We start from the raw sequence: 6,160 nt of genomic DNA on the forward strand, positions 1-6,160 counted from the left end.
ATCGACTTAGATTGTTGTTAAAGCTTAATAGATAAGAGTCATGCAATTAAAATAGGATAGTCGTTAGTTGTGTTAACGATAAAACAAATATTGAATACAATGGAATAGCCTTAGTTCATGATATAGATATAAATGAGTTCATACTTAAGACCCTAGTATAATTTATTTGTATAAAGGAAATTGACTATAATATAGTTCACTTGGTTACTACTCGCACAAATTAAATATAAAAATCAAGGGGAAGGAGTTAAATTTAATGTTTAGGGTATTGATCAAGTTATAGTGATAATTAACGAATGAAGTGATAATAATGAAATGAATAATAACTTAATGAGCAGCTTGCCCTTGGAAACAGATGAATGGACATTAAAACATATTCCCAAGGCCCTACTATTATGACGTCATCAAATAAGCTCCACTTGAACATCCAATAGTTGTGATTAGTAGGAAAGATGGGGAGCTCACGACCATTGCACCACCCCCTTAGTTCAAGTATGAATGTGTCCTACAATCACACCCTTCTTTCAAAAGAGAAAAAAAATAAAAATTGTTATGTTGTTATCTAGAAAAGTTGTGGCATGACAGCATTTACTCATGTGCTTAATGGAGGATAATCCACACCTGGTGGACATGTGCCTAGCTATATGACTTATCATGTTGCTAACTCCTAGGCATTCTAGAAGCATTCTAGAGGCCTTTATATATACGCACTTCTAGTATACTTTCAGATTGAATGAATATCATATCATTATTCTAATCATACTCTTTTGGTCTACTATTGTGCTTGTGCTTGAGTTCCTTGTTCTTGGGTGAATATTGCCCTAAGGAAAATTCATACATGGTATTAGAGCTAAGGTAGATTCTCTTCACATAGACATTTAAGACCATTAATGCTTTAGCACCTTAACCCAGATCTGAAGAATCTACAAAAATTGGGAGTGTTTAGAGCAAAGTGGACCTCACCATTGTGTTTGAAATGTCAATTCGATGAAAATCAACTATAAATTTGTCTATATTGGGCTAAAGCCAATTTTGAGGCAAAAATATTTTGCAAACCAACACCTAAAGGCTCTGATTTGCAAATCGAATATGATCTATTAAATCTATGCAATTATTTTGTTCAGATTTGTAATTACTTTTTTTATGCAATTTTTTTCAAATTTCTAAAAAGTTTCAATTTTTTTGCCCTATAGGGCCTATAAAGATTTTTTTTGGTAGAAACTAGGTGATGAAATCCTAGCCCCTGCAAGGAATATTCTAGTTTTATTCCAACGACATATTCCTCATCTATATTGCTAGCTTCATCAACTACTGATGGACACACATTACTTCCTTTCAAGTAGATTACAACCCTAGAATCTAGCAACAATACCACAACCAATGACCAACATACATACCCTCTAGAAGCCTCAATTCATTTATACCACCATGGGCTATTCCTTATAAATCCCTTGGGGTTTGCCACATGGACAATCTGGTATAATTCCTAAAAAATCTTAGCAACTGCAAAGTGATTCTGGTAGGTTGCCGATCTTCAAAATCTCCTAGTGGCATTTAAAAGCCACCGTGAGATGTGCCCATCAATTCTTATTCTAGCAGTTGCAAAAACTCATCAGTGGAAAAAAGAATTTAGCCCTCTAGTGACTATTCAAAAACCATATGTAGGCCCAACCACATAGTTGCAGCCCCACATTAGATTCAGCGAGCTCACATGGAGTAGACTCGGCCTCTGCCACCCTATAGCTCCCACATGAAGTGACAACACAACACCATCTCAAATGTAATGATTACCACATAGTGCCCAATAGCAGAGCCATGCCAACAAATACCCACATCATTAGACCCAGTCATACTACCAGCTTAGTAGCCACATAGGCATCCAAGTCACTACACACATGGTAGCTATCCCGACGCACGTGGAAATTTTTGTACAAAATTTGTACTTTTTCATATAGTCTATATGTGCTTACATTAGTAGTGACATCATCCATGGGTAGAGTTTTTGTTGACATCATCATTTTCATGGGCCTAAAATTGACAGTCATATGACAATCATTTACATGCAATTTTGAATTGCTGCAATGACCATTTGATTGTCAAATTTAACCTTGTCTTTTGCTAATTAGACCTCTCTCTGGATTCATTTTTGATTTGATAGTCCGACTTTGGGAGGCCATATCTCACTCATCTGGGCTCCAAATCAAGTGCATTTTTTTTATAGCTAGAATTTCCTAAATTTTTTATTTTGGCTAGAATTTTTGCATTACAATGCTTAGATATAACTTCAAAATTGTTGCATATCTAAGATAGATTGTAATCTTCTAGTTTTGAACTCCATAAGTAGGTTGTAAAGGAAAAATCAAAAGTCCACTAAGGCCAAAATTGGCAAGTGGCTTTTGTAATTGCACTACATAGAAAATGCCAAAAGCATCTTTTTTTTTTGTGTGGGGGGGGGGGGGGGGGGGGGGGGGTTTGGGGCATGTGTGGTTTTCCTAATTGAGTGAAAAGGGAGGGTATTTTTTGGTGTTGTGATCCTCTTTTCCTACCCTTTACTTTGATTTCTTGCATCATGGGAAATTTTTAATTTCCAAAATTAACACCACATAATTATGCTACATGGTCCGTTAAAATGTGGTGTCGATTAATGCATAATCAAGTTTCCCAATATGTTCATGGTGCCCTTCTTAAACCAGTAGGTGATCAAGTATCTAAAAGTGACATTAATGATTGGAAATTTGTAGATAGGAAAGTCCTAGGTGATATTATGTTGGGGGTCGAAGATAAAATTCTCTATCAAATTGAGAAGTATAAGACATCTAAGGATGCTTGGGGTGCCGTCAAAAACCTATATGGTAAATTTTCTGAGGAGGATGTTTACAAAATTGAAGACGATCTTGTATCCTTAGATCCTAAGACATTTGATTCTATAGAAGATTTTATCATAAAGGTGAACAAATTAAGAGAAAAGCTTGATGATAGTGGTAGTCCTATCAAAGATGACAGGTTAATCTATCTCATTCATAATAAGTTTCCATTTGAGTACTTGACATTTGTTTCTTCTTACAACATCACAAAGACTACATTAGGGGTTGCCTATTAGAAAGTCACTTTAGGTCATTATGATCAACTATTGGATGAAGAATAAAAGATGTTGTAATCAATGGGGATTCTCAATTTGACCAAGTCTAAGGAATTGGTGGCCAATAATGAGGGTTCTCAAACTTCAAATAAAGGAAACAACAAGAAGAAGTGTAAAGATGACACATAAGAGGATACAAAAATGATAACACCACCATTAAATCAACAAGGCAAGTCTTCCTCAAATTCAAACAGGAAGGGCAACACTAATCAGGAGAAGAAAAAGTGTGCTTATTCCAAGAAGTTGGGTCATGATGAACATGAGTGTTATCATAAAAAGATTGATGAGTTAATAAACATCATAAAGAAACAAAATGTTCCATTGCCTAATGCTTATAAGGAGAGAGGATCTTCATCTTTATATTTAAAGGGCAAAGAGCAAGCACTTATGGAAAGCTTAAGTTCTTCAGTGGAATGGATTCTTGACTTAGGTACCTCATATCATATGGGCTCTTCAAAAGGAGACTTTTCTTCATTGAAGTAGTCTAAGGTACCACACATCTTTGTAGAAGATAATACAAAAATAGAAGTTGAAGGGAAAGGACAAGTGGGGATGGAAAATGAGAAATTCAATGATTTTCTCTATGTTCCTAAGCATAGCTCTAATCTCCTCTCAATTTACCAAATTACTCACCTTGGAGATGGAAATAGAGTTGAGTTCCTTCTAGATTCAATAATGGTACAAACTCCCAAAGATGATTCATTAGTTGCAATAGGAAAAGTTAATCATAACACAAGGTTGTATTCTTTGTCCCACTTTGTGCCTAAGTCTCCTTCACATGCCTTGTTGACCCAATGTCATCCACAAATCAAATTATGACATGAACAGTATGGTCATCTTGCCTTCTACTATCTTTAGCAACTTTGCTCAAATAATATGATCAAAGGTCTACCTATAATCAACTTTTATAAGGGTAAATGTTCAACATGTTCAATGGATATGCATCTAGAGGAGAAGTTTGATAAAGGGAAGTCTTCAAGAGCACTAATTATTCTTCATTTGGTTCATCTGGTACTAGTAGGTTCTTTTGTAGTGACATTAGTCAACCAAGGTCACTACATACTCACTTTTATTGATGACTTTTCATGCTATACATAGGTCTACTTTCTTCATCACAAGAATGAAGTGTTGGACAAATTTCTAGCCTTCAAGAGTTATGTTGAATAGCAATCAAGGAAATCCATCAAAGTTCTTTAGATGGACAATGAAAGTAGATATGTGAACACAAGACTTAAACACTTTTGCAAACTTGAGGGTATTGATGTTTAGAATCGACCAACATTTAGTCCACATAAGATAGATGTTGCAACATTGAGGTTACAAACTCTTAAGTCTATGGCAAGTTGCATGATACAATCCAAGTCTCTTGATCCAACACTTGAAGTCAAAGCCTTAAGTAGTGCCAAGAACATACTTAATAGGTCTCCTCATAATGCCTTAGATGGAAAGACTCCTTTTAAAACATGGTGCAGTAGAAAACTAGTTGTGAAACACTTCAGAGTCTTCAGTTGTCTAGCATAGGAAAATATATCTTCCAAGGGATGCAAGGCACCACCACCTAGGCCTTGTACTTTCATCAGATATGAAGACAGTGTTAAGGCATATAGACTTATGGATCCTAAGACACATGAGATTTGTATAGAGAGGAATATTTACTTTGAGGAAAGTTCACCCAGCTTATCCTCTAATCCTCTCCATACTTCATACATTGTGGAAACTGATAGTGATATTATAGATATTGGTTCAATAGATTCAGATATGTGGGATCCTATTGATAGATAGAGGGAGAGGTCACATCATTAGCACATTCCACATGTATATATTGCCACAAAGATAGGTCCAACACAATAGGGTACACCTTGTTTTCTAGCTCCAACATTAGAGGATGACTACATAGCAGATATTCTAACTTTTTTTGTGGAGTCATACATAGTAGATTTGGGATACATCATTGATGATATACATCTTCTCTTTGATGATGACAATCCTTCTTCAGTTGTTGCAAGGGCTCACTTTGACTCTCATGTCCATTGTCCACATGATCAATCTTCATAGGTTGATATGATTGTGGATCCTTATACAGCAGTTGTAGGAGGTCTCTTTATCATTTGAGGAGATAGTAGCTTCTTTGTGAAAGGTCCTACATCCATCCTTGCTAGACCCAACATTGTTCTTTCTAGTAGAATTGGAAGGGGCAATAGTCAATATCAACATAGGGACAGTTGAACAGGTTTTAGAGGCACCATTGATCATCAAGATTCTTTCTACATGCAAGGGAAGCATCTCATATATACCTATGATATTATTGTTTCTTCCAAAGGGGAGGAACATTATTTAGTAGTCATGGATCAACTTCTACATTGGAGTAGCTATCAAACTACCTTCTCTCTCTTGTTCTTCTCTTTTATGGGGGGTACTTTTTCCTCATATGGGGTTTTCTCCTTCTCGTACTTCTCTTTTGTTTACACTTGATGTATGTCATAATAGGGGGTCTTGATTACTCCATCCATCCATGCATCTTGTTTTTCATCTCTCTTTTTTGGGGAGGGTTTTTCCCATGAGGTTTTCCCCCTTTCTCTACTTTATGAGAGATTGCATTGCATTATGCACATGGGTACCTAACATGGCCTAGTAGCCATGACCCATCTTGCATTTCATCATATCTTTTGTAAGCTTAAGTGAATTCCCCTAAGTTGCACTTAAAGGGTGGTGTTGGTGTAAATAAGTATTTACTAATTAAACTTTACTTAAGTTTACTTAGGTTAATGCATTATTTTATTATTTCTTAGGTAAGACACTTAGGAGTTTGCATAGTCTTATGAGTTTTCATGTTAACAACACTGGAGTAAAAAACTATAATTCAACACATGGTGTCTAAAACATAATTTTGTGTATTACACCAATGCTTATCCTCTCATCATCACACCTACTCCTATGCTTAATGGAGGATAACCCACACTTGGTGGACATGTGTCTGGTTGTATGACTTATCATGTTGCTTAATCCTAGGCATTCTAGAAG

The sequence above is a fragment of the Cupressus sempervirens genome, chromosome 4, assembly GCF_028749045.1.
Source record: "Cupressus sempervirens isolate cs-2001-9-10 chromosome 4, ASM2874904v1, whole genome shotgun sequence".
NCBI lineage: Eukaryota > Viridiplantae > Streptophyta > Pinopsida > Cupressales > Cupressaceae > Cupressus > Cupressus sempervirens.